The sequence below is a fragment of the Copadichromis virginalis genome, linkage group LG22, assembly GCF_057382275.1.
Source record: "Copadichromis virginalis isolate Kocher_CV1m ecotype Utaka linkage group LG22, C_Virginalis_male_GT1.1, whole genome shotgun sequence".
In the NCBI taxonomy this organism is placed as follows: Eukaryota; Metazoa; Chordata; class Actinopteri; order Cichliformes; family Cichlidae; genus Copadichromis; species Copadichromis virginalis.
This window is the reverse complement of record NC_140638.1, coordinates 30,768,264-30,793,728: the sequence shown is the minus strand read 5'-3', so window position 1 is coordinate 30,793,728 and position 25,465 is coordinate 30,768,264. Positions and strand designations below refer to the sequence as shown.

At 41.1% G+C, this 25,465-nt stretch overlaps 1 long non-coding RNA gene across 2 annotated transcripts in view; it reads right to left on the bottom strand.

Moving 5' to 3' along the window:
* Positions 1-11,061: 11,061 nt before the first annotated feature.
* LOC146683654 (uncharacterized) overlaps positions 11,062-25,465 on the bottom strand; it is a 31,494-nt gene continuing 17,090 nt past the window's right edge. For both annotated transcript variants that reach the window (XR_014917630.1, XR_014917631.1), the window contains one exon: positions 11,062-11,734. This is a non-coding gene — a long non-coding RNA (uncharacterized LOC146683654). The remainder of the gene's footprint in view (positions 11,735-25,465) is intronic.

The following is a 25,465-nucleotide window of genomic DNA, read 5'->3' as shown; positions in this document are numbered from 1 at the left end:
ACAGTCATAATACAAAACTATCAAAAGTAAAAGTACATAACCAAAAACACTGGGTCACCAACCCAGGACCATGACAGATTTACTCTAAGAAAAAAAGAGTTTCTTTACATTTTTTGATCAGTGTAAAAGAGCAGACTGAAGAGCACTGATTTGATTCCTTTTTACTGTCACTTTAGTTGCTGCATGGTTACATTTAGTCAGACATCTTTGGTACGTTAGGAAGTTTAGGAAAAGGATTGTGGTTTAAATTAAACATGCACCTTACCAGTTTTGCACTTAACGCTGCACATTCTGTTTAAATTTGACATGAATAAGTCTTTTACAAGCATCCACATGTGATCATTTCGGAGTGACACTATAGCCTTGACCCAGAGGTGTGAGACACCAGCAGCTTTGACAAAACGGCAGCATTTTACGCTCTGTCTTACAGGTGGTTCTTGCCTGAGGCTCACGATGGCAGCGGCTTTTTCCAGGATTCAAAGGATTGCTCACTATAATCTTTATAGTGAGTGAGGGCATTTCACAGAACTTCATCATCCACTGAAAACATTTCTCCTTCACATTTTTTCCTCCTGTGTTTCGACATTCATACACAGAATTCTTCAACAGGGATGACCCACTCCACACACTCCCCAATCACCCAGTGTAAACACAGATGAAGCTTTGTAGTGTAAACATCATTGAACCTTTATAAGAAATAGATTTCTAGGTTCTTCATCCTTCAGTCCATGGGAGGATTTCCACTTTGAAGAAAGTTACTTTGTGCTTTTATATTTTAAAAAGAAGAAGAAAGCACAGTGTGACGTAAGATGATGGTCATTCTAAAGACTGATGCTACTGCTTCTTAGATACATGATAGTCACCATATATATCCTGTAGGGAACTGTATTATTGTTTTCCGTTGTAATCAGTAAGAGATTTGTGTCATCTTGATGAGGATGAGCAACAAAGGGGATTTATGCACACAGCCATGAGAACGCATTATTATGCCCGTCGTGTTGCATTCGGTGACTCAGATTTTTCCGGTGCAGTTTTCCCTTAGTGTCAGTGCAGGTGTGATAAATGAGGGTCATTTGGACTTTAACTGAAGGTCAGCTGCGGCTGAGCCTTTAGTTGTAAAAACCACTTTGAGAGTTTTGTTTCATATTTCGAAAAAAAAAATGTTTGTACCTTTTTCTGGCCTTGACCCACGTTTAAACACTGACACCTGAATCCTGGTTCTAAAAGAAATGCGTTAACCTGAAGGTAACCACCGCTCCCACCGAGAGAAACTGCCACTGTGATTAGAAGCATTTACCACCCAGCCTTCTCTTGTGGTCGGGTGTGTAGGTCGCTCATGTTAATCAGAGGATCAATCATGCTAATGAAGCCTTGTGCTCCTTCTTAGCAACCCAGTGTGTGCAGACGCTTTTCCGCACGCTGTGGACCGCGTGTGAATTTTTGCGTTTTATAATAACATCTTCCTGGGTGCTTGGCTGCACTGTAGGTGGATAGCTCATTGTCAGCTCTTCAGCCTCAACATATCCCTCGCACGCACACACACACACGCACACACACACACACACACACACACTGCATGCAACCACACATAGATTGCCCCATCATTAGAGTCTGGAGAACAGACACAGACATGAGAGGGGGGTGGAGTGGAGATGGATAGACAGAAAAAGAAAGAGGGGAAAAAAGAAGATGGATTCAGGAGGGAGGACATTCGGGTGCATCATTAGCACAGGAGATGGAGAGATCCAGGAATAGGGAAATATAATGGAGATAAGACAGTTCATTTGAGATTTTAAATGTACAAAAATATGCAAAAACACGGTAATGAGACAAGGATATTAACTGTGCGCACCCTGTCATGCCTGCACAAAGCAGTATGCTCCCAGATCTGGCCTAATTATCGTTTGCTTGAAATTGTCATACAAAGGGCAACATACATTTGGGCCAAACTAATTAATCAGAAGTTTTATATTGTGATTAAAAATAAATGTCGTAATATTTTGTGAACGTGTTGCAGATCCTTTCTGCTCACATTTCAGGTCATTTTTTTTCTCAGAACAGACACAGAGATGAACAAAAATCCAAACACGAGTTAATTATAATAAGCAGAGACAATTCGCTAGACAGGCTCTCCAGATTATTCAAAAACTCCCACGTAGATGTTTTATTTACAAGTAGGTTTCAGAAAAGTTGTGAGGTTCTGTAAAACTAAAAAAAATGGAGGAATCAACAAATAATTCAACACTGTACTAAATGAAAACAAAGAAAGCATGTCAAAAATGATTACGTGTATTGTTGTTGTTGTTGTTTTGTTTGTTTTAGTCAGTACGGGGTTTTTTTGCAGTGCCAATAACACATTTTCCTACTGGAGGTTTCTTCATCTTAAAAGGGAGTTTTTTCTTCACACTGTCGTCAAGCGTTTGCTCACAGCGTTGGTCTCTGCCTTTCAATATGAAGGGTCTTGAGATGACTGTTTCTGTGACTTGATGCTATATGTAAATAAAACTGAATTTTAATTAAACCCCGGCATCCGTGATGCCATGTGCACTCTTACACATACCACAGGTAACTTGTGAATCCCCGAAGGTCCCATTAATGCTGAAAGCAATATTGGAGTAAAGTATGCTGTTTTTAAAGAAAACACAGCTCAAGGAGGCCCCTTACTTACAAGGACCTATAAGTGTTTTATTATCTATTACCAGACCCTGAATAAGCATTACCCATTTTTCCCTCCACTTACTAAATGTTTAAAGAGTCTTAAAAGAAGAGGTCCAACACACTGGTAAACTTGATCATTTTTGTTTTGGAATGTGCTGCCTGCATTGATTTCCAGTCGATCTACATTCCTACATTCCCCTATGGTCCTGAGCTCTGAGTGGTGAGCAAAAGAATGAGCACAAGCAGCAGAAATGAGCTTTCTCCAAAGGGTGGCCACAGGGGTTTCGCTTACAGTCGCCACTCGTCTGCATCAAAAGCAGCTTGCTGAAAATGGTTTGGGCATCTGACTGGGGTACCTCCTGAGTGAGGACCCAGACATGTCCTACTGGGAAAAAGCTCGGGGAACGCTGAAGAGATTATATCTCTCAGCTGGCCTGGGAACACTAAGGTGTTCTCACGGATAAGCTGGAGGATGTGCCTGGGGAGAGGGCGGTTTGGGCTTCGCTGCTTCGCTGCTGCACCTGGCACAAGATAAATGGTGGGGATGGATGAATGGGTAGATTAAAAACATTTGATTAGCTATAACATTTAATATGCCTTTTTGTATGATTGTGAGTGACATTTTAACAAGATTAACAAGATAGATTGGAATTTGTCTGCTTTAATGAGTCAATGCTCACCAAAATGTGGATCATGGAAAAGTGATACTACTTTGTAAGAGGAACTCTTAGATTTTAAAGATGTAGCAGTACCCATTTATCTTAGCTTATTCTGCCGGACCTGAAATAGCAAAAGTGCCTGGAGTTTGATTATCATTAATTTATTTTAATTTCCTCTGCCATGACTGAAATATTCATATCCGCACATGAATTATTGGGTTTGAATACCCTACAAGAGCTAGCATCGCCAGAAAAAGCCTGTATCATGGACTTGAAATTTTAAGCAGGGCTCAATATTTCAACAGTGCATTCCAGGAAACCGCATGGAAGTTGTATTGACTTCTATCACTTGTGTTTCACTTTAGCTCTCGAGTTTATCGAAACATCAGCCAGTCTCCAAGGTACAAAATTGGTGTATGAAAAATAGACGAGGCTAAAAATATTGGCTTAGGGAGAGATTGATGAGAGGGATGAGGGGATGACAAAGCTGCACAGAAGGAACATTTGATCTTAGTCCTTTAATTCACAGTGGACAAGACTGTCCCGTTACATTTCTGTAGTACATGTCTTGCAGTAACAGTGACCCATATGAGACATTCTCAGTTCTTATGAGCCTTCTATGACCCGGGAGTCCGGGAGCTGGCACAATCACTAACAGGTAAATTTACTGCTGATCATTGTTAGCCATGCAAGCTGTTATCCTGATTTTTTTTCTAAGTAAATGGTGAAATTGAGCAGTTGGAAGACAACATTAGAGAGTCAAAGCTTAAATGGTTTGGAGAGGAGGGCTAGTGGATATACTGGACTGAGAATGTTAAAAATGGAGCTGCCAGCCAGGAGGATGGATTGATGGATGACATGAAGAGAATTCTGGGATAGGGTGAGATGGAGGCAGATGATATGCTGTGGTGACCCCGAAGGGGGGCTGCCAAAAGAGGAAGAAAGACCAGATGAATATATTTCAGTATGAACTGAAAATGATTGGTTACTGAAAATTACATTCATTGTAATTTGTCAAAGTAGATTCTGTGGCTCTTTGAGCCTCCAAGGAACAGGCTTATTTTAGCTGATGCTTTGGATACATGATCTGATTGGAACCCGATGAGTTTGGAGGCTGGGTCAGCATCTTAGATTGCGTTCTTCTAGCTGTACCTGAGAAGCAGTACAGCGGAGTGCAGTATCTCACTAGAGAGGAGTTACCTACTGCTGCAGCGCTGTCGCAATGTTTAATTATTTAATTTATTATGTCTTTAACTTTCCCACCTGCCTCCATATGAGGAGTTTTGTTGGTTTCTGTTCTTCCCCACAGGCTGATCGTAGGAGAGGTTATGAGAATGTGTTGATTTTGTGGCAAAAATACCACACAACCCAGTTCTAGGTCTTGGTCAGGGGGCTTCTGAAAACTCATCATGTGGTATCTTTAATCACTTGATTAAAGATACCACATGATCTTTGTGCACAAAGGTGCACAAGGTGCTAAAAGATTTTAGCACTTAGCTGTTTCCCTAAAGAAGAAATGCCACTGTGCGCCATACTAGCTTATGTATAAACTGAAGTTTATCACCACTTGTTAAGCTGTCTTTCAGTAAGATGTCAGATGTTACACGTTTAAAATTAACTTAAGAGTTCTCCCAAAACACGCTCATCTCAGTGTGTGCAGTGAATACATAGTAGAAAAGCAATGGGAGAAAATTTGGACAAAAAACAGACTGTGAATGGAAATATGAGCCTGAAATACAAAATAAGTATTTTTTTTTAAATAATGGAAGAAAGGAGGGAGCAGAGGTAATGACAGAAGCAATGAGTATTCTCACAGACTTTGAAAAGAAAAGTCTCTCTTTTTTTTTTTAAAGAGCTGAGGTGGTTAAATATATATATTTATACATGCGTGACTGTGTGTGTGAGAGACCTCGTCTGCACATGTAGCTGTGTGTGTGTAAGAAAGCTGTCAACTACTCCAGACGAGAGAGTTCCAGCAGTGTGTCAACTTAATGGGCAGAAACTGGGGCATAGTGAATAATTCAGCAGCTTTTTAGGGGGAGAGGAGACGCTTCCAATATCTTCCCTTAGGAGAAACGGAAGGACCCTGGTCTCATAATACAGTCACACACACACACACAACACGGTATGTGAGCAAGACGAGTATGCCATCAATTCAGTCTCTGCCAACAGGTTGTGCTAAACTATGTATCTAAGCGGCTAGCTTAAACCCACTGAGACTCTGCGTGTTACTTAAAGGAAATGAGCAAAACTGTGGAGAAATTGTCTGTTGGTCAACTCGCTTACAGAAGTATCAGAATCACTGTTGTGTGCCTTGGGAGACGCAGCATTGCATCAACCACCATCCACAGTTGTCAGGAGTAAAAGTAAAGCCGTGTAACAAACAACTACAACCCCACATGGAGTTAAAGTGCATTTACATGGAGACATCTTAAAAAACAACAAGAGAACAAGTGGACGAAAACGGATACGTGGATGGATTTCTTGAACGGCTGTTGGTGGCTTCGTGATGCCACAGACTGCGAGAGCACAGCATAACCAACTTCAAAATGAAAAGAGAAGCAAAGATGGCACATTTGCTGCTTTTCTCTTCATATGCATTTAACCGCACAACCAACTGTAGCTACTGCACGACTACTAGTGCTCGAGGCAGCTTGCTGAGTCATTTAAAAGTGGATAGCTTTTTAAATAATGTTACAGACAGGCGTGCCAAGGCTGTCAGAGAACAAGCATTGGCAACTCTACACACAAAACATTTGGAATAAAACACACAAATTTATACAAAGCTGGGAGTTATGTAGTGCTTAATCCCCTTAAACTGTCTGTGGGAGAAAATTTTTGATCTCAGCAGTGGATTTGCTCACAAACATTTCTGCATAAAAATCAACAAAATTGAAAAACCGTTTGCAAACCTTTTGCTTTTCACTGATGCTTTTCCCAACTGCTGCGATTCACAGGAAAGTTGTCTTCGGCCAAAATCGGTATGTTGTAATGTTGTGCGAGCTCGCCTGTTATGGAAATGAATTCTCTCAGAATTGTTCTTAAGGAAATGTTTGATGTTGTAAGATTGCTGGGTGTATATTCCCACTAAGAAATCAATCCATCCATTTTCTTAACCACTTGTCCAACTTAGGGTTGCAGGGACGCCAATCCCTGTCGTCACAAGGCGAAGGGAGGCAACACCCTGGGATCTCATGAATTACAGGCAAAGGGACCTAAACGGACAGTCGCAGGCAGGCGAGATTAAAGGAAAAGTGAACCTTCATTCAGGACGATTACGGTGTTCAGAATAATGTCCATGAAAGGAAGACTCAAACCAAATCCACAGTAGGGAAGACAGCACCATTTTTACACAAAAGAGTACACAAGGGAGAGCTAAAACCAATCGAGATGACAAAGGAGGAAGTAAAGTGAGACATAAAATACAAGATTACCAGAATAAAAGAGGACATTTTTAACTAGAACACCAGACATAGAAGAACTTGACACACGAGGGTAGACTAGAGAAAGTCATAACTCAAACAGACTTATGGACAGGTTCTACTATACCACTTCTTACACTCTGCTTGAGCACCCACAACACTTTACACTACAAGCCTCATTCACACAAGCACTCGTTTCTTTGTCTAAGTGCTTTCTTTCCAGCATTAACATGCCAGTGAACACGCTGAGAGAAACTCAGGGTTCACTGTTTTGCCAAAAGATACTTTTGTGTGCAGACTGAAATACCACCAAAATTTAATGTCCTGGGTTCAAGATCCAGAGCCATGACATGGACAACCCAAAAATCCATCAGAGCATCACGGCTGCCACATAGAAACAGACAAACAAGCAGCTTTTCATGTGCACACCTGCAAACAATTTCAAATAACCATTAGCCAGACTGTGAGAAGAAGCTGGGAAACTCCACACAGAGTGTTCCAGCCAAACAGGTGAGACCTGGTACTAAACATTTGTGCTGTGGTGTGATAGTACAACTACTGCACCACCATTTAAGACTTGAGAGTAACAAACTTTGATCAGATCAAAGCTGCTAAACAAATGCACTTAATCAAGTGCTTAATCAAGTGCATCAGCCACTTAATTCCTATGGAAGCAGTAAGGTTGGTTTTCACACCCTGCTTCTGCACTTTAGTTTCATTTTTGTTAAATAAGGTTGTATTGATGTAATTTTAAGACCCACTAAGGTTTTTATTGATAATGTTTATTAATTCCTGATAATACTTAATTATATTTCACCCAGTAGTAAATTGTTGTACTGACCTCCTGTGAACTATAGCATCAATTTTAAAATATTGTTGCTCAGCTATAAATACTTACATGGGCTCGCTCTACGTTATCAAGCAGATCGTTTATGTTCCCATGCCTCATACACTCACTTAGGTCTGCTGATCAGAACCTTCTAGTACAGGCTGGATTGTGCAGACTAACAGTCTTCAAATCCCTTAAACTTAAAACATGCTGCTTTTCATTAGCTTTGTCATCTTCAGAATAGCTTTAGCTAACTGAGTCATTCTCCATATTGCATCTCTTTCATTAATATTGTTTTGATCACTATTTATATTACATTTTTTACTCTAATTTTATCTATAAAATTATTATTTTTATCCTTTTTTCTTTCCTTCAATCAAGTGTATTGTTTTTTGATGATTTTACTCGTGCAGCACGAGTCCAGTTTGTTAAAAAACTGCTGTGTTGAAATGTGCTAACCTGATTTGGCAAGCAAATGGATTTGAGCAAGTTTGACAACAGCCATAGATCAGTCAGGGTGTCCATGCTGACGTGCTAAGTAACGTAGACGGTGGAGTGTCCGCGTTGCTTACCTGAGGAACACCTGGCACAAGGATGCATTATTGGAAGAAGACCGTGTTTGGGCATTGCCTTCTTGAGTTGGATACAGGACCCTAGGTTTCCCAACAGAACTCGTGTGGATGTTACTTTGGCACATACCACCTGCCTAAGCATTGCTGCAGACCCTTTACACCGTTCATGGAAACGGTACTCCCTGATGATTGTGGTCTCTTTCAGCAGGATAATGCGTCCTGCCACAGAGAAAAATGGTTCAGGAATGCTTTTGTGAGCACAACAAAGAGTTTGAAGTGTTGACTCGGCTTCCAAATCTCGATCTAGTTAATGGAGGATCTGTGTGATGTGCTGGCCAAGCAAGTCTATCCATAGAGCCGACACCTCACAACTTAAAGGATCTTGTCAGGGGGCTGGGTCTGTGACCCAGCTTTTATTTTTTATTTGTAATTTTGGTTTCTCAGATTATATTGAAATATGTTCAGTTCTTGTGGTGTTATTCTTAGTTAGGGTTTAGTTCAAATTTAGTCTAGTTGTGTTATCTCCTTGTCTATCCTTGTTTTCCTTGTGTTTCTCTCCTCTGTCTCCCCCTCTCTCGCTCCCTCTCTCTTTGTCAAGCTTGTGTGTCCCAGTTCATGTCTCTCCATATTTCCTGTTTTATTTGCAAGTATTGAGTTTCCATGTTCAGTGCATTTGGTTTTGCTTCCCCTGTGGCGTCTTGTTCATTTGGGTTAGCTGTGTCTCACCAGGTGTTTCCATTACCTCATTACCCCTCTGTGTATTTAAGTCTTCCTTTGTTCAGTGTCAGGTTGTCTGTCAAGTCAGGTTTCAAGTGTTTCATGATTCTGTTCAGGACATGTTCAGGTTTTGTCTCGTAGCTTCTGCTCAGAATCGTGTTCATGTCTCTCTTGGTCATATTTATTATCATCTAGTATTTTTCCAGTTTAGGTTTTAGTTTTCACCACTGTTCGTTTTGTCTTGTGTTTGGATTCATGTTATCAGCTTTAATAAAAGCTCGCCTTTTCTTTAAACAGTAAGTTCATTTCTCCCATGTCTACTTTTGGGAGCGTTTCATAAACACACCGGCCATCCCGGCTGTGACAGATCTGCTGTTAACATCTTGGTCCATATACCACAGCACACCTTCAGGGGTCTGTAGGAGTCCATGCCTCCATGGGTCAGTGCTGTTTTGGCAGCAAAATGCAATATTAGGCAGATGGTCATAATGTCTCTCATTATTTTAAAGATGCTCTGTTATGACACCTCAAACTCAGCATTTTCACCATCGTCATCTCGGTGATCTAAAGTTGGACATGAAAAGCGATGGATCTAACTCAGACATCAACCCTAAAATCAGAGTCTGTTTTGTCTTTTTTGACTCCAGTATTAACCGTCATTTACAAAAGGAACATCATGTTACAATGAATAATACTGAAAACTTACAATTCAGACCAAATGATCTTCTAAGATAAGAATTATCACAGACTTCTATACCACTCTACAACAATCCCCTGCCATTACAAAGAACATAGGAGGAAAGAAGCTCACTTTCCTGAGCCAGAAGGTGCAGCCATCTTTTAGATAAAGTCTGTATATAGTGAGTACACAGAGCTAACATGGTGACAGAGATAAAAATAAAACTAGTCATTTTGCAGCACGCCGCTCGAAAAATCTCCAACATTCAGAAACCATCTGTCCAAAAGTGTTTCTCTTTTTCTTTTTTAAGTCCTAAACTCTCCACTGCCAAAGAGCCCAGCCTTATGTAACATGTGACATTTACAACGAGGTCCGTTCCCTGTCTACCTATCTGCCACTCTCTCCTGTGTTTTCCTCCCAAACCCCACTCTGCCCCCATCCTCCTCCCCCCTCCAGCTTCTCTTCTCTATCCAGTCTGAAGCACTGACATTTAATTAGTCAGTGAGTGGAGGGTGCCTCGCCACATCAGCCCTGTAGTGTTGCTGACCTTTTCTGACTGGGTCACTCATCTGCCATTAGAGTACCACCCCAACCACCGCAATGTGCACACACAAAGACACACACACACCCTCATTACTCTCTCAGATCTAACGAAGAATACTTGAGATGAGCCAGCTGGTGATCTGGCAATTGACAGTAAGGTGGAGTGTTCTTTTCCAAAATTGGATGACGTCAAAGGATATGTTTCATGATTTGAGATGCGGACAGTTGCTATGCCTGTGCGTGTGTGCTCGTGTCCTCTGATCTTCACATCTGTATATCGATGCAGGTTTGATCATATGTTGTTGTGGCCCTTTCTTGCAGACAATTGCATCACTCTAATCAGCCATCACAGGAGAAGACTAACGACAGTTATCCTTTCATCTTCGGTCAGCGCAAAATGCCCTTTTGCAACACACGTGCGCACAGAAGGCTACACGCACGCACACACCTGTGCACCCGGTCAAAGCCAATCAGCAGTTTCCTGTTCTGTCTCCCCCCACGTCTCCTCTCCACTCCTGAGTGCTGTGACATATCAGCCAGCAACATCGGCTGCCAGACACCTCCTATCAGAATCGCTTTGGAGGCCTTTTAATCCGCCCTCTAAAGAAGTCTTTCCTGTCAATGAAGGGAAACGTGACCCCAATACCAAAGATGGAGGAGGGAGGGGAGGTCGTTATGGAGAGATCCGGCGTGAGGATCTGGCAGAGTGAGCTACCCAACTGGCCCTGTTTGCAAGTGTTGGGTTGCAGCCCAGACAGTTTTTTTTTTTTAATGGCTGGAGATGCTGGAAAGCATCCTCTGCGCACACATAGAAAAGAGGCAAAATACACCTTTATTGTCAAGAGTGAGAGGGTTGTGGTTCACTGGACAGAGGAGTGAAAGTTACAGAAGAAGACATGCAGAAAATCTTCCGAATACAGTGTCAAGAACTGCAAAATTTATCTTAAAAAAAATCACAATATGCATTTAAGATTAAGTTTTAGGAAAGATTTTGTTTATTTCACTGCAGATCGCAAAGGTACACTATACATTAGAATTTCATATATTATAATTTAATAAACAAAAGCTGAAAAAAAAACTAACACAACAACTACCACCTCCAAATCCTATAATTATTGTAGAAGAAGAAGCATTATGGAAAAACAAAAAATGAACTTTTGATTTTGAATTGATTTGATTTGATATACCTGTATTAGTCCCACAAGGGGAAATTTCATTAGGCTGCCGACCTATTGCATGCAATGGCGGCGCCATCTTACCCTCTGACTATACATACATTACACAAAAACATCACATGGGGAAGACAGGTCAGAGAGGTATAACAATGGAAAAATGCACCACACGAGGAAAGATAAGGAGAAAAAAATAACTCCCCCCAGACTGAGTTCCAACAGGGAGTCAAAGTCAACCTTTGTGACTTGACAGCCCTGATGAGAATGAGGTGCTAAGAACTATCATTAAGGCCCCATCATGTCATCATGTCGCTGGCATGGTGTTTATCCATGTGTCATCTCTGTGGCCTGTGGAGCTCCAGCCAGAGCATCACATCTCCTCCTCTGATCCCAGAGTCACTCCATTGTCTAATAACTGGGATCATGGATGGTCCACAGATTTTGTTGTTCTTTTTTTTCCACTCAGTGATTTCAGCAGCTGTCCTAGACAGAGAAGGAGAATTAATCAGATAATTCCGGCCTATGGAATGAAAAGCTGCATTCTTGTAGATCCTAGAGGCATGTGTTTGCCCACTACATGGTTTCCACACTCTGTAATCATAGCCATTAAAAACGTTTTTCAAGCTTCGATTTGGAGACAAGAAACCTCGACAGCTTGGCCAAGCTGCCAAATAATGAATGTAAACTACTACCGCAAAAAGAATGTCACAGATCCCTTAGATATCAGACAGTCTGGAATCCCTGCAGAGTCCAAATCAGATAAATGCAACCAGGCCAAAGCAGCCCTGGACTGCACCACACTCTCTTTCACAACAGATGATACCATTAGGTCAGAGCAGATTCTCTTTCCATCACTCCTCCATTCCTCTCGGTTCGGTCAGTTTTACACCAGGCTGTTAGACATTCGTGCTGCGTCCCTCAGTGCCTCACTTAGCACCTTAGTTCAGGAGAGAGCTTGGCCAGTGAGCAATCTGTCACCACTGTAAATACTCGGTCATCTTGGAAGGATCACTGCTAACTGAGAGAAGAGAGCTACAATATTTATAAAAATATGACCCACAAAAAGAAAAAACAGAGCACGATGTGCACACCCAGAACTCATAAATGACTAACATGGTAGAATAAATGAACCCATAATAATTTAAGTCAAGAGCAGAGGAGGCACAGATCCATATAGAAAGCATGGAAATAAAATAATAATAACATTAATAATTTTAAACAGTGCAGTCTTCAGGTGGGAAACTGAAGCCAATACTGAAATGCGGTAAACCTGGTGGGGCTGTGGGAAATAACAAATTTAAAGAAACATTTCCTGGTTTGATGAGTCCTGATTTTCACCTCAACATGTGGATGGTGGGATAAGAATCTGACGTAAATAGCATGAAAGCATGGATCCATCCTTCTATCAACAGCTCAGGCTGCTGTTGGAGGAGTAATTGGTGTGGGAGTTATTTTCTTGGCACTCTTTGAGCCCATTAGCACCAGCTGAACATCATTTAAATGCTAAAGCTTACACAAGTATTGTTGCTGAGCATGTCCATCCCTTTATGACCACAATGTCCCCATTAGGACTGAGCAATTAATCAAAAATGAATCAAAACTGACATTCAGACTCTCTAATTGACATAATCATGCCCATTTTGGTTATTTTCGTGTTACCCCAGTGTGCACTGTCCTCTTTAAAAGAAACTAGCCAGTTTGTGGTCACGTGACTTTGCTCTTTTTAGTTTGTGACATGCAAGCATCATGGAGGAAAGCTCAAACACCAAAGCCGGCCACAGAACTCGAACAGCTTGTGACGAATATAAAATTACGTGTTCGTTGTTTCGACATATTTTGGGGTTCAGTCAAGCCCATATAAAAAAGGGGGGGGAAGCAGAAAACTGCAGGAAAAATAGTTCAGGTAATATCAGAGTATAACAATTAAACTTATGCACGAGATAAACAGAAAGTTGTTGGAAGCGTCTTCGGATTTGAACGTGTTTTGTTGTTTCCACCATTCCACATTAAAGTGAGTGGATCTCTTGTAATTAATATAACATGACAAAATTTAAGAGCTCGACACGTGGTGACAACTGTACTATTTTCATGTCAAGCGAAAAATATATATCATGTGAGTAAATTGTGGGAAAATCTAATCCTTTTTGCTTCCTGTAATAACACCGGAGAACACCCTTGAGCTGGAAAATGTTTCCAAACCACATAATTTTACTCCTCAATTCAAAGAATCCCTGTGCGCCCCAGGGATGATCTTCCATTACAGCCCCTGACCTCTAATCTCCAAGAGGTGAGAGGAAAGGGAATTTCCCCCGGGATCAACAAAGTATTACTTAATCATTATTAATCTGGGCCGAAAAAAAAGAAAAAGAAATGAAACAATTTGGTTGATGGAATTTTAGATCAAAAGAGATTTAGCAAATCTCCCTGTTTACCTTTAGCCATAGATAAAGTGCTTACATTGCCAAAGGCGCCACACTAAGATGTTAAGGTTTTAAAACTCTTTTCAACTGAGCCCTGGGAAAGAATGATAAATGAAGGAATTTATTATAATCTGCTGCTGGTTATTTCATTCTTAGGCGTTGTATAGCTCTGTCTCTGCTGGCTAGTTTGACACAGATTTTGCTTCAGACAGAAGGGACCAGTGAGTGGAAGTACAGATACTAAGCATACATTTAGTATGTTTACTCCCCTTCCATGAAATGTAGATCCTTGTATTAATTTTGAGAATCTTTATTTAAATGTAATATTCTTTTTTTTTCATTCAGAGTGAGATAACAATCCCTCATGTTGCACACATGAAGGGCAGAAACCAAAGCTCAAGTCTCTCATAACTTAAGAAGTAGCCAACTGACATTGTGCTTTAATCAGACTGCACAAGTTCAGACCTAATGTGACAGCAAACAACAGCCTCACTCGAGAGTCTTTGACAAGACACAGACTGCTTATGAGCTCTATGGCTCCTTAAAGACTCTGGTTAGTAGTAGCATAAATTGTCTACCCAAAGTACAAAAGCCATAAAATAGCTAAATCGGTAAATCTAGTGACAAAGTACCTCTGAGAAGCCGAAGTGCTTAAATCAACTCACTTTTGCTGGTAGTTATTACACCGCATTGATTGTCCACAGTATTTCTGCAGCTCTCTGCTTTTTGGACAGAATCTTTGGCGCAGCTCTTCAGTGCATTAATTTCTGCTTGTTTAGCTCATGTCTGCATACCTTTGCTTTTGCTTTTGTTGCATTTGCAATGGAGCTACTGCGACAAAAGACAATTAATCACCCATTCTGCTATTGCAATTTGGATCTTACACCACAAACCCACTCTGTATGCTGCTACTATAAAACTTTTCCTGAGATAGAAACTTTATGTAACTGTATCACCCAAAGTGGGAAGAACTGGTATTTTAGTCTAATTTAAGAGAATAATTCTATATTTAGATTCATCTCCAGGCATAAAAATGATGCAGTTGTTGCTTGCCAGTGTTGGCAGCTCCAATAAATTTCCATGTCCAACTTATTTGTTTGAACCCAGTAAACAAATATAGGATTGATGGCTAAAAGAAAAGAAAATTTAAGATGGAAAAAGAACACAGGATAAGGTTGTGTTTGTTGAACCTGACTGGATGAATCTGACTTTTTCCTGAAAAAGGTTGCAACATAATGTCTTCTGATTCATTTATTGTGACATAACATGACTGGTTTAAACTGACTCAACCATAGAGTACTGTGGCAAAGTCTGAAAATGAGAAATGGATGCAGTGGTTTAATAAAACATACATAACTCATACAAACACAGATTGAAATACAGTCTCTCTCTCTCTCTCTCTCTCTATATATATATATATATATATATATATATATATATGGCCAAAAAAAGAGTTTGTACAATTATAATGATCAATAATAATTCTTCTATACAAGCCCGAGCTCTCTAAGGTCCTATTCCTTTAAGCAGTCTTCAGGAATAGTTCTCCAGGCTTCTTGAAGGACATTCAAAGTTCTTCTTTGGATGTTTCTGCCTTTTGTTCTGTTCTTGTCAAGATAATCCCACACTGCTTCAATAGTCTTGAGTTCTGGCTCTGGGGAGGCCAATCCATGCAACACGTTCTCATCCCAACGCGTAACATACTGACGACTGTGACAAACCATCGGTATGTTACACATTCGGAGGCATGAGAGCGGGTTGGAATGAATCTATAAATGTGTTTTCATGTGTGACATGAAAATCAACCTAACAAAGCATTATGTATGTTAAATCTCTTCACTTTTGGATCCTGAATCACTTTGGAAAACACTACGTCATAGGGTTAAGGTTATGGTTAAGGTTAGAATTAGGGCTGGAATGGACAGCTGGAGCCTCTGCTCTAAGAGTGTCCTACTGCTGCGAGTGGCTGCGAGTGTCTTATTAGGATGTGGAAGAGTACCTTTTGCACTACTATGCAACGCCTAGAGGCATGACAAATAGTCTGTATGCTATGTATTGGGAATAATAATACTCTGGTCCATGACCGATAGTGTTCCATATTGTGTTTTTCGATTCAGGTTTGCTTTCACTGCATCGGCAGTGTGTTTAGGATCATTGTCATGGTGAAAAATGTAGTTGTTGCTAATTAGATGCTTTTGAGATGACACTCAATGATGGATCAAAATCTGGTACTTTTCTCCGTTCATAAGTGCCTAAAGACACATTTTAAAACTGGTTGTTTGCTAAATTGTCTGTTATTTGTATATAAAACACTGGTTCATCCTTTGAGTTAGGTGTCTTTTTTATGCTTGACTCATCCATAGATCAGGCTCAACAAACCCCCAAAAATCTTTGAAAAATCTAAAGTAGGCCTGGAAAAATATTGCTCAAAATCACTTTTAAAATTTTACAATGTCTGTGTCCTTGGATGCAAAAGATAAAGGTATAAGTGGCAATTCTGTAATTTAATGCAAATTATTTGCTTTTTGCTATTTTACATTGTACTTTTCCCAATAATACTGGAACATTCTGGACGTATTTGATTGATTTAATCAAATCTGTATTTTGCTACAGCTGCATTGCTGTTTCATTAATAAATAGGCCTTGAAGAGACCTCGATCCTAGTTTTGTAATATCATCCCAGCTTTTATGTAAAAATATTAATAATCTAAAGTGTTATCTTCTCAGGGGCATTACTGGAATATTTTGGACTAGGCCATCTGTCTCGTCAGCTGACATGACCGCTGCTAAGTGAGACTTTAGGGGCATTTACTCCCTCCTCTGATATGACAGCAGCTACAGAGGTCACGACTAAACCACAGTCTTTCTGTTGTTCATTTGTCAGTTATGTGTGAGTTTGTTGCTCTCATACTTTGCAGTTACTGTTAGCTAACTGCTCTTTTGGCAGTTTGTATTTGTTTGCGTTCATTCAATAATGAGTAACACTGATTGCCTTTTAGGAACACCAGAATCCACTGTCGGCATTGTCTGTTGGACACGTAGCGTAGCCAACTTCTCCCTCAGTATCAGCACTGGCCGGCATAGCTTTATAGCGACTCTGTTTTCAACTAGGCCTACACATACCAATACATTTTTCATCCATTTCTCAATTATTTTGTTGCACTGGTAATAAATTAAACTAATTTTAGTAAACTAAAATTTAAAGTAAACTTTTTTTTAGTTATATAATTTTAATAATTGCATTTTGGAGATCAGTATCTTACCCGAGGACACTTAGGCATCCACACATAAAAACACCATCCCTCCGATTAGTAGATGACCTGCTGTAACTCCTGAGCTATAGCCACCCTGTGGCAGCTTCATCATAAGCCTCAAATGTGCTTTCCATACAGATTTGTTTGTTTTTTCCTGCTCAAAAATGGCTTAAAATGGCTCCAGCAAGTGACACCATGGGTAGCTGGCAAATTTGTGAATTCATTAAAGTTTTCCTGTTTGTAGAAACGTTAAGCCAAAGTTAGTTAAAAGATTACCTTAATGATGAGAGAAAATAATTCTCCTATCCCAATTTTTGCTGTCACACATGCAAAACCAGTGCAGAATTATAAGATTTTTAATCTATCCTAGACTTGGCAACACTCCAGCAGTTTTTCTAACAACAAACCCTGGATCACCAGTTACCTGAAAGCAGTACTGAATGAAAAGAAGAGGATACACCATGAACTGAATGCATGATTGAGATGGTGTACAGATGCATACAGGAAGAAGCTGGAGGCCAAATTCCAAGAATTTGAAGGATGTTATAGCAGTGTACTTATTGCTCTTTTGCCTGTATGTGATGGTGCTTCTGGTGAAAATAAGGTGTGTTTATATATCATTTTAAAGAGCTTCAGTTTTTTAGCACTGATCTGTTATACATAAAGTGATTGTCCAAAGGAGGGTATCCTCCAGAATAAAATATTGGCATTGCATTGGTTCATTCAATCTTCTGTTCTCTACCTCTGTGTGATTGTGATGAAGTCGTGGTAAAGTGAGTGGGAACAGATGGAGAGCTCTGCCCTACTAGCACAGCCGAGGGCCCTCAGTGGTCCAGACTTGACCCACGACTCCACTCACCTGGCACTGGATCCCGGCATGGATAACAGACTGTTCCAGGGGATACAGCATGGAGGAGAATTTTGTTTGTGTTTATATGTTACTAACTGGATTTCTTTTGGCATTACAAGAGCCAAAGAAGACAAATAGCCTTTATTTGTGTCTTGTTTTTAGACTCACAGCAACTATGAAGACAGTCCCTGAACAGTGAGTGAGTATAGCACTCAGAGTACTTATAGCACACTTTGCTTCCACTTTATTTTTAAGTATTTCAAGGGTAACATACTCAGGTTTGCAAACTCTGAGCTCCATCTATGTTGTCAGGAAATCTTTTTTTAAATGTTTTGTCTGTTTATCAAAGTCAAAATATTTTGAGAAGTGTGGAATTTGCAGGTTCTCCTGCAAGTGTCTTCAATCCAGCTGAGTCAGGTTGGTTGGCATCAGGTGTCTAGCCTAAGACCCGTACTGGATACAGACACCCCGGGAGTCAAACCTATGACTCCTGTTCCAAATGGATGTGGGCTTACCATTATGCTATCCAGCTGTACCCAGCTTGGAGCCCTCGGTGCAGTGACTCCCAAACTTGGCAAGTGGCTCCAGCAGATCCCAGGAACAACACTTGAGATCTCTGTCCAGAAGAGGGCAGTGCTAGGAACAGCTAAGGCAGACCTTCCCAAAGTGTGGGGCCCGCCCCCTAGTGGGGTGGGGTGGGGGGGGTGGGGGGGGCAGAGCCATTGCAAGTGGGGCGCAGTATGAAAAGGGAAAAAAAATAAATGACGCTTGGACACTGCTAGCACGGGGCGCCCGCACAAACGCAAAGCAGGAGATGAAGCATAGCTGAATATGTTTCCAAACCAACTTCATTCTAAGCCAAAGACTAGAAAACATGGTGAATCATGTCTTCCCTTTGGTTTCACCTGCACAAGTGCCAAGGTAGGTCTCCCCTGCAGAATTGGTATTTCCTTCGTCAGGAGCAGCGCTGGGCTCTTCAAATCACGGACAAACAGTATCACACATTCTTGATTTTTAGTTTACAAACACTTGTTGTAATGACTAACTACTCCTGACATTTTGGAGATGTTAGCTCTTTATACAGTAAAGTTACAGCGGGATACAAATAACATCAGGCTGATCCTGCCACGATTTGTTCCCCCGTCCAAATCACAGACAAACAGTATCCCACAGTTGTTTATGTTTTTAAACCCATTTTGCACAGAGAGGCAGTTTTTGAAAAATGTATTGATAGCAATGTTGAATATTATTACACAAGAAAAAAACAACTACATGTAAAATAATGACACCGTGACGCCTCTGCCTTTCTAAATAGAGGGACAGTAACTGCGTGTTTATATGTAAGTGTGTAAAACCTGAAGATAGACACAAAATACTGTTAATCTGACTATCTGCCATTCTGCAATTCATCTCATGTAAACAATAACGTGGCGCACAGCGTGACGTGAAAAAAGGCACATACCTTTGACGTTGCGTGACGAACTCTGTATTCCTCGTCCACACGTAAAAGCAAAAAAGGAGTTTTAAAAAAATCTCCATTTTCGGTGATTCGAAACGCTGTTTACGTGTGGATGACACAGCTGCGTTTTCAAAAATACCTGTGTAGGTGCGGATGTAGCGTAAAAGAGTTAGTAGTTTATTTTCTTACTACCTGTATTTGCTTAATTGTTTACTAAATGTTTGAGGTGTGAAATAAACCACAATTGAGCAAAATATGGGTGTGTGTGGTTGGAGGATGTGTTAGTGCGTGCGTGTGCGCGTGCGTGAGGGGGGCGTGAACATTTTTCCTGTAAAACAAAGGGGGGCCCAGCGAAAAAAATTTGGGAACCACTGAGCTAAGGTACTGTGCAGGATCCTTAAGCTCCCCAGCCACTGGTGGAGGACCCAAGCTTGAAAGAGAGACCGCCCGCAGGGTGAGAGGGGACTGTATATATATGTGTATATAGCTTACTGCATTTTTCTTTTGAAAATATCATGTTTATTTCATCAACCACATATTATAAATGCTAAAGGAAACAAAGAGCTCATGAAAAATAGCTCAAGGAAGCGTATCATCATCCTCGTTTTTGGGATTCTGCAACAGTCTTTGGTCTCATATAAAACCCAGCTCAGCTCGGCAACGCAGTACCTCTCAGGCAAGCTAAAATGGGCGAGGTTATGACACTGTCTGAGTCGTGTGTGGTGGAGCTGCTTTGTCGGCTGCTGCTCCCTCGCCTAGTAGAGATAAACAAAGCCCCGATGTGAAAGTTGAGGATTTCTGCAGCTTGCATTCCATTACTAAATCCCTCACCTCTCTGCAACTCCTCCAGTTACAGAACCCGGCGAGAGCAAACAGGAGAGCTTCATTAGGCTTTTCCAGATGTAAAAAGTTAACTAACCTCATGCGGGTACACACCAGCATTCGCCTTTTTTTCCCTCTCCCTTCCTGCTGCTCTCTCCCCTTCGCCCCCTAAGGAGTTCTCTCCGGTGACTCGCTGTTCCACAGGATGCTTCCAAAATGGCGGCTCGGGGAGTGCTGCAATTCCCCAGGCTGCCCAGATGAGATGCAAGGTTCTCTCTTGTGGGCACAAAAAGAAGAAGAAGAAGAGACACACAGGAAGATGTATGTGTGTGTGTGTGTTTCCCCCCCTTTTATTTCCTTAGCTTTCTCTGATCTGATCTGATGTGAAATCACAAATTGGCCCCTAGCCGCTGCCCCCTGTGTACATAACAGAACTCATTAAAGCGAGGAGGGTTATTAAAAAGTGATGGAGCGAGGGAGGACTCTGACAAGAAAAACTGATTCAGTTTAATAAAAGAAACAGAAAGAGAAGAAGAAGGTGAAGCTCCACAAAGAAAAAGGAGGCTAAGCAATGAGGGAGCCGCAACGACAGGTTTACTGTTCTCTTTCACACAAGCCTTATGCAAATACGCTAGATTCTTCCGAGGCTTCGGACAAGCTCAGTTCTTTACTTTCTGGCAGATGATAACATGGAATGGGACGTCTTTCCCAAAGGTTCAGTTCGTGTGCCCTACATATGGACAGACAATACAGTGTGAAGGCAGCGACTTGGCCATCAGCAGAGCAAACTGTATGTTGCTTCTTAAATCCCAGCAATCAGCTAAAGCCCTTGAGGTCTAAGCTAAAAATACAGCATGTATTACTGTTCACTTAAGATAAAAGCATCTGTTAAATGACCGTATCATAATGCCTCCACTCCTCTGGGCAGTATTTTTGTGTGTAACAGCAACAGGAGACCTCTGGCATTCTGCTTCATGGACGTTCATTTATAATTCATCGGTTTTGACTGGGAACACATGTGTAATGGGAGCAAAGTATATCTTGGAGGATTACGGGGCAAGGACAAGAGGGGAAGATGAGCGGATGGCGAAAACATAACAAAGAAAGAAAGACTGAAAGAGGTCTGGTGGGGAGAGATTGTTCCAGACTGTTTGCTCTCCAGAGGCTAATGTAGATCCACAAAGAGCGAGGCTGAGAAGGGAACCAAACTTACTTCTTTTCACTTTTTTTCCACCTGGAATGAGTGGCAGGGGTAGAACTATATCTTCAAAAGCAAGAAACTAAATGTAAATGCTTGGGCATACATGTCTCTGTGCATCACCGTGCTCAGAGAGAGGGCCTTCTGCCCCCTTTGTGGATGAAATGGAATGGGAAAAAAAGTGAGAGAGTGTGAGGGAGATCGGAAGGGTGAGTCACTGATTTCTGTTGGCTTTGCTGCTCTCCAGCGAGTTGCCGTGCCAAGCAACCAGCAATAACTAGAGTGACTATAACCTGTGGCCCGCAGCATCCCACCTGTATGCCTCTGCAGAAACTAAACCACCTGCCCCATCCAGCAGCCTCCTGAGGTCTCATTTATAAACATAACATCCGCTCAGAAAGAGTGGAAAGTTGTGTGCAGCGTTGCCCAGACAAATGCCAAGCTTTAGAAAAAGTAAGCAGGCAAACTATAGCGTTGCTTTATGCAAACTCTGGTGCACTGAGCTCAAGGCTAGATTTGACTGCTATGGTAAAACCTACAATAATCCATCATTCTTCCTCTGCTCTGTCCAGTTTGTACAGCAAAAAAACAGGCCTGAATATTGTTGTGTTGTTCGTTGATTATACCCATCCATTCATGTTTTTAACGTCTCATCCGTCGAGGGCTGCAGGGAGGTTGAAGCCTATTCCAGTTGACACTGACCACTGGTCATCAGTCCATGGGCTCCATCAATTCAATTCAATTTTATTTATAAAGCGCCAAATCACAACACCTTGAGCTTTATTCTCTAAGGCAGGGGTGCCCAATCCCAGTGCTCGGTTTTAGATCTCACCGTGGGTCAACACACCTGAATGAAATGATTAGTTCATTACGAGGCTTCTGGAGAACTTCAAGACATGTTGAGTCATTTAGCCATTTAAATCAGCTGTGTTGAATCAAGGATTCATCTAAAACCTGCAGGACACCAGCACTCGAGGCCTGGAGTTCGACACCTATGCTCTAAGGAAAGGACCCCAATAGAGAGAAAACTCCAGCAATCAGACGACCCCTATGAGCAAGCACTTGGTGACAGTGGGAAGGAAAAACTCCCCATCTAACAGGAAGAAACTATTAGCAGCCCTAAATAGAAACTTTGTCAAAAAGGGAAATTGTATGCATAATTGGAATGTTCAAATCCAAAACCTTGCAACAGTGCAATCCACTGCATCGCCATCCCACTCTCTTATATTTACCACTTTATTTTTGTGATTGAAAATACAGATATTCTGGTCACGATATCTGTAGATGTCTTCTTGTTCCACTGCTAATATTTTCCTGAGTGCAAAACATATAGTATCAGTAGAAAAGTTGAATATGCTGATGTGTGAGATGCATTCAGGTTCTGCTTTGGCAAACACCAACTTCATCTTTAAACTGACCCAGCCTTCACACTGAGGCTCGCTGATATTCTCAGGCTGCAGCGCAGTGATGAAACAGCAGTTTCATCACAAAGGTGGAGCTCAGGTCAGGAGCAAAAGGAGAAGCCTGCTTGTTGCTTCTCTCTACATCCAAAAGGGTTGCGGTCAGGGGTTAAAGTAGGATTCAGGAGGTGGGGAAACCCTAAGATTGGGTGCAGCAGTGCAGCTTGGGGAAAAGAATGTCTTAGACTCGAGTCACACAATAATGTATTTTGTGAGCTCCAAGAGATCTTTCTTTGTGCACAGGCTGTGACCTGTGCTTTTACTCTAGTATTCACTGCTATCTGTAGATTCAGACGACGGAGTTTAAGTCACAAAAACGTTGGATTCCATCAGGTAATGATCCAATATCTGATTTTAAAACTCTCCCACTACATGTCAGATTTAAGTTTCCATTTTATAAAATTTCATTTGGCTAACGTACTTAGCTTTTTGTAGCAGTCATTTCCTAATCTCTCATTACACATTAAGAGTTTTCTTTACATTTCACATTAACTGGATATACAAACTGTGCAGAGACAGCTTGTGTGTTTGATATTTATCAAGCTGCATTTCAAATTACATGCCACTTAAAAATAAAAACAAAAAACTTACTCTGGTCATGTTAAATCCCCTTCTGCAGTGCTAGTGGGACTGCAACTTTATTTACATCTGCACCATGAACGCCCCGAAGGGATGAGGAGAAAGGGATGTGTTAAAGGTGTAAACGTACCGCGGGACATCATTATTTTCTTATTACTGAGAAAGTGTCTCCATGCCCCCACTGGAAGCAACACCAGGCTGCGGCACCTGACATGTTCACTCATTCAGTGTTATGCATTAACCTGCCTATCAGATTAAAGTGCTCATTAAATGAAAATGCCAGAATACCATTCCAGATTGTTCCACTTTCCACTTTATTCTCTGGTTATAGTGCTTGAATCCCTCCTCAGCATCAGACCCGAGGATGAAAACAGCCTCTGAGTTCAAACTTACTTGATGCACTCTATCACTTGCACTTAACTTCATCCTTGTCCCGAGAAATCAAAGTCATGATAGACGGTTATCATTTTCAGACAGTGGAAAGAATCCAACGTGGATATACAAGTGACCAGAGCAGGGCTTTAAAGAAACAAGTGGATGTGCACTTGAAGCACTGCACAAGGAAAAACCACAAAATCACCTCTTATGAACTGAAACACATCAGAAGCATTTTTTTTCCTAAAAACAGGGCAAGGCCAAATGTAATATAATAATATTTCAGACAGTTTTTGAGACTTCTACATCATCCAGTACAGCACTTCAGAGTCACACTGGTAGCGATCGAAGATTTAAGTAAATTTGACAAGCTCGACGCAACAGAAGATTGATTGACAATGGTCTATAGCCAATCAGGATGCAGAACACAATGCGCTGTGGGGGAAAAAAAGCATGCAAAACTGCACAAAAAAAATCCACGAAACAGCAAGGCCGCAAAAGGTGAACTGCAATATAGTGAGGGAGCACTGTAAATAAAACAAGGTGACAGTCAACACAAAAAGCTTCAGACATTTTCATAGTGTATATTTTTGACCTATTTTTGTACTTAACTTAAGTGGCTAGAAACAAATCTAAGTATTGATCCTATTGCGCTATAATTGGATCGATCTGCCTACGTATAGGCTACTGCTTTATTCTCATATATTATACACAACACATCCTACAAATTCGCCCATGTGAGCTTCATGACGTCCCACCCAAACCTATGACATGTCCGTACCAACCCTGCATCACTGCTCCTCAGCATCCGCCTTGACAAATCACTCCCCAGTTTATAAAGAACATATTTTGTAGAGTATGATGAGCTCAGAGCCTAGATTGCAAACTCTAACTATACTCTGCTGGTATAATGAATGTTTTCTAACTTGAGTTCTCTGACTGAAGTTCATTAGTGTGCCCACCACCCACCACCACCACCATTCCCTGTCATCCCTGTTTTGCTGAGCTTGGTGTCTCTTTGTTAGGAGTGACAAGCTCACAGCCTAGAACCACATATCAACACTGAACTAATTAGGGAGCTGGCTGACTGGACTGAAATAATTAAGATTTTAACATAGATACTTGTCTTTAACCCTGTAAAGTTAGAGTTAGGGTTACTGCTCTTTAACCTTCAGCTTGAACCCTAGGCTATTAGAATATCCAGTGTTTTTTGCAAGGCTCAGACTTCTCAGAGGCAGGTAGATTTTTCTTTAGTTTATCTTTTGTCTAATGTGTGTAGATTGATGTGCACTGCATGCAACAGACACGAATCTCATGCTTAGCAAGACCTTTATCCAGACCTCTCCCTTTCTGCATAGTCGTGCGTAAGTCTCCACTCAGCATGCATATCTGCTGACAAGTGTAAGCACAATTTATTTTTATAGAATAAACACTCCCTACAGGGAAGCAGGAAAGCCAGAATAATGTTCAAATCATTTTATTTGTAAGCTAATGCATTCTGCACATCCCACATGAATGAACTGTAATGAGATAATTTGAGTATTATTGTGGATTATTGTGTGTATGCTTTCCCGTTGGGGGTGTTTTACTGGGAGTGTTACTTTGAGATTGTCCTACGTATCCTAATTAAGCCAGACAGTTTGTGCATTTAGAAGACAAAGTGTAGCATCTTGACTGCCATTCTTCCTAATTGTCGCACTTTTTTTTTGCCCATTATCTCTTTTTTTTTTTGCATGCAAAAAAGCATGTAAGCACTTTGTTCTTAGCTAACAATGAGTGCATTTTTTTGCGATTTAT